Raw genomic sequence first — 15,606 nt, forward strand, 5'->3', positions numbered from 1 at the left:
AATGCTATCTTCAATTCTTCTGGCCCAAGATCAAGCAAGATTTCAATAACAGCCTAGACCTGACATCAGTCTGAGAAGTGGAGGATACAAAAGACAGATGCCATTAACCTGTTGACCACTGTAAGAAGGTTCAGTGGCCCACTCTGCACGCTGCAGAGTGTACTTCTTTTCCTACTTTTATTTGACCTGCAACTCACTCTACAGAGTATATTTCTTTTCCTATCTTTAAGAAATGTAAATGCTTGCTACCTTGTTTCCTGTCCAATTCTTTGTTCATAGCAGTAAGAACCTAGAGAGAATCTTAAGAAGGAGTCCACAGCACCCCGGAACCATAGTAACAGGCTCAGTGGTCCTAAGGATTCAGGTGCTATCTAGTCATAAAAATGCAAGCTACCTGGGGAGGACAGTTGGCTTGTGATCCCTGAAAAATGGTGTTGGGGCAGCTATAGTTCAAGTAAACTTATCTGATTCAGTTTGATAAGCAACCCTAGTTGTAATTCAATATGCTTCTCCCCTCGAATATAAATCAGGGCAAAGGTATTTCAAATCGGACTGTGAAAGCAAACATTCCTAAAATGTACCGAATTATACTAACTCTAACATTTCCCTCACTGTTATATTTGCTTACATGGAGCCAAAGAAGATATTAAGGAAAAGCAAAAACCAATGAGTAAGGGGGATTTACTTCAGTTTAGAAGGTGCTCCTCAATGTGGCAGAAACAAACATTTTGAAGCACAAGTAAAGACCAAGCTAAAGAAAAAATGATTTCTTGCTATCTGCCATGAAAACATATGCTTAGTCTTTTATGCTAAATTTAAGAAGAGATGAGTTATATTTTTTAATTTCTTTAGATATGTTAAAAATATCAAATAAATCCAGTCCTCCTACTCAAAATGTATTTAATTTCTATTACACTTTTAGTGTATCTGCACATAGCTGATAGTTCTGTTTGAATTGAAAATTGTTTTCTATAATTTCTTTTTCTGTATGTAATTTATTCTGAACAACATGTTAATTTTGTATTGTAAGGGTACAATGTCCATACCATATGTAATATATGTTACAAATGAAAAAGTTGGTAAAAATGATATTTATGATCTGATAAACAAGACAAAAATCTTTATTATAGTTTAATGATTTTCTGATGATTGGAATTGAACCTCATTAATAGTTTCCTCAAATGTAATAACTACATGATTTATGCAATTTTCCTTTTTTAAAATGTATATTTTAGTATCTGATGTTTTAAATAGTGTTCTCATCATTCTAGAATCCCGATACCCCACAAAAAAATCATACATCAAACCTTATAGGTTTTCTTTTAGGCATGAGTTTTTAATATACTCCTTCTCACTGCTGCGATTCAGGCTTTCCTTTTCTCCCTTGGAGTGTTTCTAGTCATTTTCTCCAGCTTATGTGCTCCTGAGATTACCTGACTCCAATCCCTCCTCACATTGCTGCTTCTTTATCTTTTATGGACACACTGCAGCTCAGCAGAAATATTTATTAGATCCTTCTTCTTTTCATTGAAACTCTAACCTTTCCAGAAAAACAAAAATAACAACAGGAGCTAAGTGCTCTACCCAGTCATCTAACAAATTTATAAGATGAATTTTGTCATTGTAGTGGGTACATTATTTTTATTAATTTGAATTTTCTGGATGACTTGTGATGTTGATTGTTTTCATGTGCATATTTGCTATTCGTATGCCATATATTCAGTAAAATACTTATTCAGTTCTTTTGACAGTTTGTTTTCTGTTGGCAAATATCAATCTGGTAGTATAATATTAAAAATATTCTCTTTTGAAAAATATCAGGAAGAAGGCAAGGAATCCCACTACCATCAGTTCTGTTCAGTGTTGAATTGGAAGAACTGGCCCAAACTTCTAACTAACCAACCAAAGCTAACTAACTAAATATATCTCTATATATCACTATACTTATCTATCTATCTATCTATCTATCTATCTCCTGGACATATGACCAAGGCAAAAGAGGGAATGATGGGCCATTGCCATTATAAGTAGTGTGAGATAATCAGTTACGCATATGAGGAAAATAAAGCATTGTATTCCTGCATCACATTATATGCTTTGGTGAGAAATACTTCAGAAGCAAATAGTACTAATTTCACAATAAAAAAATAATGACTATATCAATTCCATTAAAATAAGACTAGTTCATTAAAAGTTACCATAAAAGGTAATTTATTTTGACTCACCCCCCCAAAGCCTGCCAGAAATAGAGAAAAAAGGTAAATCAACCTATTTTTCTTATAATATAGAAGTAAAAATTTGATGTAAAATATTAGCAAACTGAATTCAACAACATATTAAAAGACAAATGATCACTATTACTGCTTTTTTATTGTTGTTTTGAGACAGGATCTCATCATGCAGTTCAGGCTGGCCTTGAGCTCACTATGTAGTTCAGGCTGGGCCTGAACTCGGAGTGTTCAAGGCCTCCTACTGCAGCCTCCTGAATGCTGGGATTGCAGGCATAAGCAACCATGCCTGGCTGCTGTTAAGAATTTTTTGTGCAGTACCAGCCAACAGTTTGAAAAGGTAAAAGAATCTGAGGTACAAAAATTGAAAATGAAGAGGAAATATAATCATTTACAGATAATGTTATTATAGTTTTTGACAGCGTGAGTTAATAATCAAAATTCAATTAGAAACAATGAGGGAAGTTATTAATGTGGTGAATCTAACCCTATAACATTAAAAAAACAAGGTTTCTAGAACCACATCACAAAAGAAATAATAGAAATAAAATATTCCACTTATAATATTATGCACAAAAAGAAAATACTTGTTCATAATTTAACAGGAACTGTGGAGAACCTATAAAAGTTGAACACAAATACTGAGGATATACAAATGAAAACTTAAATAAATGGAAAGGTGTAATGGTATTGAATAAGAAGATTCACTGTAGAAAAGATGTAAATTTTCCTTATAACTTATAAGTAATAAAACCACAAAAATAAGCCTCATTAACTTTGGATTAAATTTGGAAGGTCTGATTTTTTGAATTCTTTATATGTTCTCAATGTTATCCCTTTGAGGAACAGCTGGCAAAAGATTTTTTCCACTCTGTGGGTTGCCTCTTCACTCTGTTGGTGGTTTCTTTTGCTGCCCAAAAGCTCTTTAATAAGATGAGATCTCATTTGTTGGTTCTTTGTATTATTTCCTGTATAATCAGGGTTTTTTTTTTATAAAGTCTGCCTGCACTTATATCTTCAAGAGTTCTACCTATTCTATTTTCAACTAGTTTTAAAGTTTCTGTTTTAATACTTAGATCTTTGATTCATATAGTGCATGATGAGGGATATGGGTCTAGGTTTTATTTTCAACATGTGGAAAGCCAGTTTTCCTAGCACTGTTTATTAAAGAGGCTATCTTTCTTCCAGTGCACATTGAGACTATACCCTTAAGTGAAATAAATTTGACACACGTTTACATATCTCATCGTTTCTCTGTTATGAGAAACTGAAAGTGTAAATAAGGACCAAAATGTATAATAGACATTGGGAAATGGGAAGAAAATGTTCAAACTGGAAGGGGAACAAGCAGGAGAGGGGAAAAGAAGGAAAGGAAAAGAAAAAAGAGAGAGAATAGAAGAAAAAATGGGAACAAAGCTTTTGTAAATAAGGAAGGAAAGAGGTTTTGAAGGGAGGGGAGGGGAATGGGAAAAAAAGAAGAATATATATCACCCACAGGTACAAATTTCCTATGATGAATATTATCATTATGTACAACTAAAATGTAACAATAAAATGAATTTTTAAAAACCTTTAGATTATTTTTGAAGCTAGTCAACCTAGGTCTAAAATCCAATAAAAATTAATAAAAAATAAAATGTAATTTTTTATGCTTACTTATTTTCATTACTTAGTTTCTTTTGAATCAATCTTTTCTTAAAACCAACTGTAAAGACATTAAAGTAGAATATCCAATCTTTTACTACTTTTAAAAAACAGATTCTCCTTTTCAGAACAAATTCAATTGCACAGGAAAATAGAGGGAAAAGTATGTAAAGACCTCTGATGCTCTGACCCCCCACACACATAGCCTCTTTCACTATTGCTTTAACAGAAGATGAGCACATCACTATCACCTGGAATCTGTAATTTACATTAAAATTGACTTTTAATGTTGTACATTGTATAGGTTTGAAAAAATGCATAATAACATGCATCTACCATTTTAGTATCATACAGAATAGTTTCATTGCTCTAACATTTTCTGTGCTCTGCCTATTTGTGTTTTTCTTCCCTTTAGAAAAATAGGATTTTAAAATGGCAAATAACAGGTTATTCAATTATGCTCAATCTGTCATTTATAAAACCAAATACTATACTTTTTGTTCTGGTGTAACTAACAGACCCATGCCACAATCTAAAATAGATATCCAAGATTATTTAGAATCTGATGCAATTAGAATTTAAATTGGTTGCCATTGATGGGGGAACACTTAGATTTTTTAAGTCATTTTTATTAAAATGAATTAGGATTTATTAACAATTTTATATTATTTATTTTTATTTTAAGACTTGTTTGCAGTACATAATGATTATATTCATTGCAGTAATTGACAATTTTAATGTTAAAATTAAACCTATTCTTTACCCTGAATCCTCTAAAATAATTTTGTAAAAATACTAGATGAAAATGGAAGAATGTATTTTTATATTAATGGAACAAGAATGATTTTTCTTTTTAAACAAGAAAAAACTGAAAAGCTATTAATGTAAGAATAAGATAACAATGAAGTAAAATTAAAAATAAGTTTATGGAACAAATAACTGTAAGGCAAATAGAAATAGGAAATATATTTGTAGTACCTAAGACACAGTACTTTTAAGTGTATATTTCCTTGTATATAAATAATTCCTGCAACCTAATTTTAAAATAGGCAGAAAACAGTTCATAGAGAGTACTATGGGTAACATAAATATATTGGCTTTGTTTCATTCAAGATAAATTTGGGAAATATCTTGTACATCAGATCTGTAAAGATCAAAAATCTTGTACACTATTGACAAAGAATGGAATGATATTCATTTTATACATTCTTAGTGGTACTATAAATAAATGAGGCTTTTCAAGGGCAATTTAGTACTAACCAAATTTTATTTATATTTATTTATGTATTTTAACATGTTTGTGATACATAATGGGGAGGTAGTAGATATATATGGCAGCTTAGTCTTTTTCATTTCCCCTTCCCATCTCCTCTCCCCCTCCCTCCATTCTTAGATCTCTTTCCCTTGAGATTGAGAGAATTCCATTTGTAAGAATTTAATGTATAGACATATTTTTATGTACTCCTTAGAATTTATGTCTTAAGTTAGGAATAGTTTCATAATAACAAAAGAAGGGATACAGTGAAAATTTTGATAGATGGTTGGCTAGACAAATATGGGAGACACATAAAATACTGTAAAGTTGTTAAAAGAATGAGACAGATTAAAGTGTTCTGATAATAAGAAAATATAAATGAGAAAAATAATAGGCAAAATAATAAATATTTATCATTTATATAAAACTGATATGTACACTCAACTTTCTTTTTTTTCTGCAAATATGCAAAAGAATCTAGTAACAGTGATTAAATCTATAGGAGACAGAAAATTGTAGATGGAGAAATTGTTCACTATTCATAGTATTGTCAGTACTTCTTAACTTAAAAAAAATCCATACTAATGTAATACTAAACTTCTTAGATAAAACATTACATACTTTGAAAGATATTACATAAAAAATTAAGGGAAAGGATTTAGGCATTTCTTTGGTGCACTTTTGATAGATACACTGCCAGATCCTCTTGAGTGTTTGCTTCTAGTACAAAGGGACCATCATGCAACGAGAAACTTTCCTTTGGTTTATGCATCTTATTCCTTCTTGTAGGACAATATCCTAGATCATCTACTTTCCTTTGCTCTCTGAGACTTTCTGGCTTTCTGCCTAGATCTTTCCTCTGTTAATACTTATTGTTTTCAGGCTCTGCTTTCCTTGCCCAACTGATTTCCTGATTTGTTGCTGAGCCTTCCCAACCTGTATCTTGATTGGCCTATGTCTCCTAACAGTTAATATGTTGAAATCTTAACTCCCAGTGTCACATGTTAATAGTATTTAGAGTTGGGGCCTTTGGGAAGTAAGTAGTATTAGATGAGTTCATATGAGCAGGGGCCCCATGATGGCATTAGCTCTTTTCTAAGAAGAGAGACTTGAGTTTATATGCTTGCTCTGTCTCACCATGTATTGCCTTCCACCATGTTATGATGCAACCAAAGGCCCTCATCAGATACCAAGTAGATGCTGGTACCATGCTCTTGTTCTGTTTGGCCTCCAGAATGATGAACTAAATAAATTTTTATTTTTTATAATTTACTTATTTTAGGGTATTTTATTATAGCATTAGAGGATGAATAAAGACATGTGCTTTCTTAGACTCCTGACTACTTTCCTGGGTCTTGACCATATGTTTCCTCACTTCTCATTGAGTTTGTAGTGGAATATTTGCTTGTGCTTGTTTTCCTGCTGTCTTTGGCTCACTCAGTCTTACACACCCCTCGTTATCTTCTTTCTGGGCATTGACATTGCTTCCCTAGGGGTGTAGATTCAACTTAAAGAATAAAAGGAAGCTTTGGGTAAAGATAACCAAAGTAGATAAAGAAGATACACTTTCAGCAAGCAGTAGAAAGGACTTGTGAAAATCGAGGAGAGATCATTCTTCAGAATGGAAAACTCTCTCCCTTGATCCTAGACCACTGCTTGGGGTAGATTTGGTTCATTCATCCAGCACTTTACTGAAAAGGTAGAAGGTACACTAGAGCTCCCTCCAGTGGGGAGAACAGGGTATGTGGAAAAGAATGACAGAAAGCCTCGGAAAGATAAAAGTTGTCGGCCTGGGGTGGGACACAGGGAGTGCAGAGCAGGTCAAAGACTCCCTGGAGAAGAGAGGGTTTCTGAAGAAGGAACAACTAAGACTGGCCCACAGAGAGTAGAGAATTGAGAAAAAAAGGCTGCTTCCTCTCAGAAGAAGCCAGCAGGTAGAAGACACATTAGCAGTTGCTCATCTCCTTCCTTCCACTAACATACCATTATCAGCCTGAATTCCATTAGAGGCTTGTTCTAAAGAAAGGGAGAACTGTCAACCTTACCCTTCTAATTCTTTTCTTTAGATTGCAAAGGACCATGTTACCCTGACCTTGGAACATTAAGTTTATAGTAAAGTGTTGCGGAATCTCTTGCTACTTTCCCCTTGTAATTGATGATAACAGTTAAGAATGAATATCATTTTTTTTGCATTTTAAATCACAGGTGTTTATTTCCCTTCAATCAGAATCAACGATAGGCAGCATGCAGCTCTGATTTCTCCCTAACAGGACAGGAGGAAGACCAACGACCACAAGTAGGCCCAGTGGGTCTGGATGCTTCCTGCGCCTGGGGACGGTGGGGAGGAGAGCAGGGCTTCTTGTGGCTGAGGGGAGGCCACGGCTCCCAGCTGCATGACGCCAAGGCTCGGGAATGCTGCTGCCATGCTCTCAGCTGCAGCAGGTGTCCCTAAGCCCAGATGTCCTCAGACGCCTGTGGACCTCGGACGGTGCCAAGAGGGCACTCTCTCTGGGAGGAAGAGCGTCCCCTCCCAAGTGCAGCGGCCAAGCAGTGCTTACAAAGGTGTGAAGTTCAAATGAAACAGGCGCTGAGGGTACCGAAACTTTTTAGGAGACACGCGGAAATGCAGGCTAGAAAGGACAGGTTCTTGGTGCTAGGATCAGCTAGTACTGGACCTGGAGACCATGGCTTCAGAGGGACTGCAAGGCCATGCTCACTAAGCCATGTGGAGGCCCTGACCTGTGTCTGCATGCTCCCGGCTGCAGGCTCCCTCGTGCTGTTCTTCACCTTCAGGCTCTTCACAGTGGCCTCCACAACTATTTGGTGCTGTGAACTTGGTCTACCAGTACCACTGCGGGGCCAGTCCCTGCAGCAACCTGCACTATGCAGGCGCCCATCAGCCACCACCAGTGACTATCATATGCTTGATAATGTCTTCACTGAGGCCCAGGAGGACCTGGAACACATGCATTTCTGGGTGACGAAGGCTACAGAGCGGAGGCTGTAACTGTGGCAGAGGCAGGTGGGCACGAGAGGGATGCAGGACAGTGTGGGGCCCAGGGAACTTCTGTGCTCAAGGCCCCGTCCAAGAATGAACATTATTCTTGAACTTGAGGCCTTTGTTCTAGTAACACAATTAACAAACATTCCTATTCTTTATGACATAAAATCAAAGGCAGCAAAAGTAAAAGTAGATAAACTGGAAACATCAATATTAACTTCTGCTGACCAGAGGACACAATGAACAGAGTGAAAGGCCATCTGTGGAATAAAATAAAGTGTTTGCAAATAATGTGTGATAAGATGTTGATATCCAAAATACATGAAGAACCTCTACGACTTAACAAACAACCCAAATGAAAAATGCCAAAGAATATGAGTAGGCATGTCTCCAAAGAAGATCTACAAATAGCCAACAAACACATATTCAACATAATTATTAGGAAAATGCAAATCAAAACCAAAATAAGGTAAAACCTTATATGTATTAAGATGGCTGTTATCAAGAAACTAGAAAGTAGCACGTGTTAGTAAGTATATTGAAAAGGGGAATTGATAATAAAGGCTTTTTCCTTGACTAGGCTTAAGTCAGGTCCTCCCCAGTCCTCTTCCCCAACTGGCCTTGACCTTTGAGTTCCTGCATGCATCTTTGTGTTATCCAATTTTAGCAAGATTTCTGCTAACAATTTAGCAAGAATTCCTGTACCTCAATATCTGATCAAATTCTTCATTGAGCACCCTCTCACAAGTGACATGTGAATACATTGACCTGCCTTCAGGAAGAATCTTGTCAGGTTGATTTAACCAGAATCCTCCTTAGCCCTGATGTTTTTCTTAGCAATTTCCCATCGATTGATGTCTACACAGCTCTGATTCCCACAGTGCTCTTTGGCTATAAATCCCCACTTGTCCAAACTCTATGGAGCAAGAGTACAGTTCTCTACAGGGGTCTCTTTCCTTATTGCAAAACTGAGTGAAAAATAATCTGTTTTTACTATTTAACTACTGTCAGAATCTGGTTTTCTCTAACAGAACACTTATGCACTGTTAATGGGGCTACAAAATGGTATAGCCACTGTGGAAAACAGTAGAGATTCCTTTAAAAGTTAAAAATACAATTGCCACATTACCCAGAAATGCCACTATAACCCAAAAGAATCGAAAGCAAGGTTTCAAAGAGATTATTTGTGGACTCATGTTTATAGCAGCATTATTCATAATAGTAAAGGGTAGAAGCAACCCTAAGTGCCCATTGATTTATGAGTTCATAAATAAAATGTGATCTATTCATTTTATGGAGACTTAAAAAGAAATGAAATTCTAACATGTGCTGCAACATGCAACAAACATGAGGATATGCTAAGTGAAACGAGTGAGAATAAACTTGTATGATTTCACTTAAATGAGGAACTTAGAGCTGTCAAATTCACCGAGAAAGAAAGTAGAATGGTAGTCACCAGGAGCTGAGTAGGTCAAGAATTGGGAGTTATTGTTAATAAATACAGAGTTCACTTTTGCAAGATGGAAGAAATTCCAGAGATTGTATAACCACGTGAATGTACATAACACTACTAAAGTGTACTCATAAAAATAGTCAAGACGGTATATTTTATGTGGGCTTTACTGTAATTAAAAATTTAAAAAAATTCTGATGAGAGATTACCTTCTTGTTTATAATGATGAGCCTGGACACAGGCCCTGTAAATTCTCATTCTTTGCCTCAAAAATGATGAGATGAACGATTCTCTTAACATGGACAGAGTAACAGCCAACTTTAGTTGACCACAATTTATTCAGGTTTCACACCTCTCCTTAGACCCATGGACCTTAATTTGCCATGGAATTTAAACAAAGATCGGAACATGGAACACCTTCATTCCTTCCTTAATGAAGGCCATGTTTTGGATCTAAAGTATCCCGCAAAGATTTCATGTGTGGAAGGTGATTGGATTATGTTGGAGCTATACTTATCAGTGTACTTACACATCGATAAGTTCAATAGCTGAATGTGCTGTTAGGAGGTGGATTACTAGGGGTGTGTATTCTTGTGCCTTGCTCCTCCCTTCTCTTTCTGCTCCTTGGCTGCTTTGACATGAGCAGCTTTCCTCAGCTATAGCCCTCTGCCATGCCATTTCTGGCTGGAGACTCTTTTAAACTGAAAATGTGAATATTTTGTTCCAGTTATGGGAAAGTAACTAAGACAATGACTCTTCCCTAAAGCAGACTTACCACAGAGAAGGACACTTCTGGCCAGCTCTCTGATCATGCCAAGCATTTTCCCGCTTCCCCCGACCCAGTTCTTGGTAGTCACTTGTGGTCCTCCCTGTGAATGGAAAACCATTTCTGCTTGACCTTCAAGAAGCTTATAGATACTACTGTTAATGAATACTACCCATGGCAGGAAATTTTCAAATAACATCTCCTTTACCTAAGTCCAGATTTGTTTTATTTGATGCTTTCAAAGTATAACATTTGTCCCATGTAACATATGGAATACAATGAAATGATATTTAATGGATGAATTTTTATATACAGTAGGCAACACATATAATTAGAATATTTGAATCTGTTTTTGTAATATGTCCATATACATTTTAAGTGTGCTAGCTGTACTTCATATTATTGTCAATGAGTATTATAATTTTGCTATATAATATTTTATTTGGAGCAGACAGGCAGGTCTGTGCATGCCCTACCGAGGTCCAGAGTTGCACTGAAGATGCCGAATCAGCTCACTGCAAACAGGCAGGTCTGCCCACGCCCTACCGAGGTCCCCAGTCAAGCGGAAGACACTGAATCACCCCTCTGCAGACAGGTAGCCACCTGGTTCCACACTACAAAGATGCAGAGGACACCAGACCACCAGACCAAGGTACTGAGTCTTGCTGCTCCCAGCCCAGAGGTAGGGGCTTCTGAGCCACCATCCCACTGCTCCTGGTCCAGAGGAAGGGGCTTCCTGGTCATCATCCCTCCTGCTGCTCCCAGCCCACAGGAAAGGGCTTTTGGGCCACCTTCTGTCCTGCAGCTCCTGGCCCAGAGGAAGGGGCTTCCAGGCCACCATCCCTCCTGCTGCTCCCAGCCCACAGGAAAGGGCTTTTGGGTCATCATCCCTACCACTGCTCCCGGCCCCTGCACCACCTCTCTCAGCTCAGAGGAGGTAATCTGTGCAGGCGCTAACAGTCCCTCACCCAAGTCAAAATGAGAAAACACATAAATAAGTCTCAAAACCAGACTTCCAGATCACATACAGCAACCCCAAAGGGAAATGAGAAGGAATACTCTGATACTCAACCACCTGGACCCACTGAACTGCCAACAAAAGGGGATCTGGAAAAAATGAAATTAGAAATAATTTCTCAGATAACAGGAGAAATTGTGGCCCTAGTGCAAGACATGATTAATAAATCTAGAGAGGAGCTCAGGAACATGATGGAATCCCAACATAAGAAACAAATGGAATCCATAAAACAGATGCAAATAGATTTCCAGGACATGAAAACCTCCATTGAAAGTCTACACAGCAGAAGGAGCCAGTGTGAGGACAGAATTTCAGATGTAGAAGATAAGATTGCAATTAGTGACCAGGAAAAGAAAAATTGCTTCAAAATTTTAAGGGAACATGAGAAATCAATCCAGCAGCTGCTAGATGATGCAAAAAAGAATAACATAAGACTGATCGGGCTCAATGAAGAAACTGGAGAGAGTGGAGATGACATAAAAAATCTCTTCACAGAAATAATGGCAGAAAACTTCCCAAGCTGGGGAAAAGAGCTTGACATACAGATAAGTGAGGCATATAGGACTCCAAATAGCCTTGATCAAAAAAAATCTACACATAGGCATATAATTGTTAAGATTCCAGAAACACAACAGAAGAACAAAGTTCTACAAGCAGCCAGAGAAGAGAAACAAATCACATACAAAGGAAAGCCCATCAGAATCACAACAGACTTCTCAACACAAACCATCAAGGCAAAAAGAGCTTGGAGTGACATATTCCAAGCCCTAAAAGAAAACAGCCTCCAACCCAGATTGATGTACTTTGCAAAACTATCTTTCAAAATTCATGGAGAAATAAGATACTTTCATGACAAAGAGCACCTTAGGAACTTCGTGAATACCAAACCAGCACTCCAAAGAATTTTACACAATATCTTAGGAACAGACATTGAGGATCACAGCCCCAGGAAACAAAGCAGAATGAACCCATCTGGCATGACAAGAAATTAAATGTAAAGGGGGAGAACCCAACAAAAAGAAAAAGCCATGGCAATGACAAGTGAATAGGTTTCAGTTATAACCATCAATGTTAATGGTCTCAATTCACCAATCAAAAGAAATAGACTGGCAGAATGGGTTAAGAAGCAAAATACAAAAATATGCTGCATACAAGAAACACACTTAATTCCAAAGGAAATTCATAGAATGAAAGTTAAAGGGTGGAAAACAATACTCCATGTGACAGGAACCTGAAAAAAAGCGGGAGTAGCTATCCTCTTTGCAGATCAAGTAGATTTCAAACCAACACTGATTAAGAGAGACAAAGAAGGCCACTACATCCTTGTAAAGGGAAGAATCCAAGAGGAAGAGATGACCATCATAAATATCTATGCACCAAACACTAGTGCACCCAATTATATAAAACAAATACTAACGGACATGAAAAGTCATATATGCACTAATACAATTGTAGTGGGGGACCTCAACACCCCACTGTCACAAATAGATAGATCAATGAGACAAAAAATAAGTAATGAATTACTAGAACTCAATCGAACTCTTGAACAAATGAACTTAACAGATGTTTACAGAGTCTTTCACCCCACAAAATCAGAATACAATTTCTTCTCAGTGGCACATGGGTCATTCACCAAAAGAGACCACATACTCACACATAGAACATGTTTAAGTAAGTGCAAAGGAATTGAAGCTATCCCCTGTATATTATCAGACCACAGTGTGATAAAATTGGAGATCCATAGCAAAAGAAACTCAAAAAATTTCATAAACACATGGAAATTGAACAACACACTTCTGAATAACCAATGGGTCCCAGAGGAAATTAAAGAAGAAATCAGACAGTTCCTTCAATTAAATGACAATGATAATACAACATATCGGAATCTATGGGACACAATGAAACCAGTCTTATGAGGGAAATTCATAGCAGTGAATACACATATTAGGAAAACAGAATGAGCCCAATTAAACAACCTGATGCTGAACCTCAAGCTTCTAGAAAAAGAAGAGCAGGACAACCCCAAAGCTCATACAATGGAGGAAATTATAAAGATCAGAGGAGAAATCAATGCAATGGAGACTAAGAGAACAATACAAAAAATCAATGAAGCCAAGAGTTGGTTCTTCGAAAGAATCAACAAAATTGACAAACCCTTAGCCAACCTTGTCAGAAAAAGGAAAGAAAAGGCCCAAATCCATGCAATTAGGAATGAAAAGGGTGAAATTACAGCAGACCCAGCAGAAATCCAGAGGATCATCAATACCTACTTCCAGAACCTATATGCCAATAAGATGGACAACACAAAAGAGATGGATAGATTCCTAGACACATATGAATTACCAAAGTTGAACAAAGAAGACCTAAAAATTCTGAACAATTCAATGTCAACCAATGAAACTGAAAATGTCATTAAATACTTATCAACTAAGAAAAGCCCGGGCCCTGATGGCTTCACTGGTGAATTCTACAAAACATTTAGAGAGGAACTGCTGCCACTACTGTTTAAACACTTCAATGAAATTGAAAGGGAAGCAATACTCCCAAATTCATTCCTGGAACCAAGCATCACCTTGATCCCCAAAGCAGAGAAAGACTCAACTAAAAAAGAGAACTATAGGCCAATCTCACTAATGAACATAGATGCAAAAATCCTTCATAAGATACTGGCAAACAGAATGCAGAAGATCATCAAGAAGATCATACACCCTGATCAAGTGGGATTCATCCCAGGGATGCAGGGATGGTTCAATATATGCAAATCAATCAATGTAATACAATATATCAATAGAGCCAAGGACAAAAACCATATGATCATTTCCATAGAGGCAGAAAAAGCATTTGACAAAATCCAACATGCATTTATGATAACAGCCCTACAAAAAATTGGAATAGATGGTCTCTACCTCAAACTGATAGAAGCCATCTATGAAAAACCAACAGCCAATATCATACTAAATGGTCAAAAACTGAAATCCTTCACACTAAATTCAGGAACAAGACAAGGATGTCCACTATCACCACTCTGGTTTAATATAGTTCTGGAAACATTAGCCATGGCAATTATACAAGAGAAAGAAATAAAAGGAATAAAGATAGGTAATGAAGAAGTCAAATTGTCATTCTTTGCAGATTACATGATACTCTATATAGAAGATCCCAAGAACTCCACCAAAAGTCTTCTAGACTTAACAACCAAATTCAGTCAAGTAGCTGGTTACAAGGTCAACACACAAAAATCAATAGCTTTCTTCTACACCAATGACAGACTCACTGAGAGAGAAATAGGGCAAATAATTCCTTTCACAATAGCATCCAAAAAACTGAAATACCTAGGAATCATCCTAACGAAAGAAATCAAAGACCTCTTCTCTGAAAACTAAGGCACTCTGAAAAGAGAGATTGAAGATGATATCAGAAAATGGACAGACATCCCCTGCTCCTGGGTAGGAAGGATTAATATAGTGAAAATGGCCATAGTTCCAAAACTGCTATATAGATTTAATGCAATTCCAATTGAGATCCCAGCAGCATACTTCATAGACCTTGAGAAATCAATCCAAAAATTCATTTGTAACAAGAAGAGACCCAGAATAGCAAAAGCAATTCTAGGTAACAGAGACATGGCAGGGGGTATCACAATCCACACCCTGCAACTGTACTACAAAGCTACTGTGATAAAAACAGCATGGTACTGGCAAAGAAACAGACTTGAGGACCAGTGCAACAGATTAGAAGATGCAGAAACAACGCCAGACACACTCAGCCATCTCATCTTTCATAAAGGAGCCAAACAGCCTCACTGGAGGAAAGATAGCCTCTTTAATAAATGGTGCTGGAAAAATTGGCCTTCAATTTGCCAAAGATTAAAACTAGACCTGTGTCTCTCACCATGCACTAAACTAAAATCAAAATGGATTAAAGATCTAAATATTAAAATAGAAACTCTGAACCAGTTGGAACAGAGGTTAGGTAGAGCCTTTGAAGAAATCGGTGTAGGAAAGGATTTTATGAACAAAACCTCAGTTGCCCATGAACTAGCACAAACAATCAACAAGTGGGATCTCTTCTTATTTACAGGCTTCTGCACAGCAAGAGAAACCACCAGCAGTGTGAAGAGACAACCCACAATGTGGGAAAAAATCTTCACCTGCTCTTCCTCAGACAAAGGTCTACTATCTCGAATCTATAAAGAGCTTAAAAAGATCAGACCTCCTAAATTTAAAGACCCAATCCAAAAA

Source organism: Heterocephalus glaber, unplaced genomic scaffold (genome assembly GCF_053883595.1).
Source record: "Heterocephalus glaber isolate CG9 unplaced genomic scaffold, H.glaber_assembly_v1.0 deba00001553, whole genome shotgun sequence".
NCBI classification, from domain to species: Eukaryota; Metazoa; Chordata; class Mammalia; order Rodentia; family Bathyergidae; genus Heterocephalus; species Heterocephalus glaber.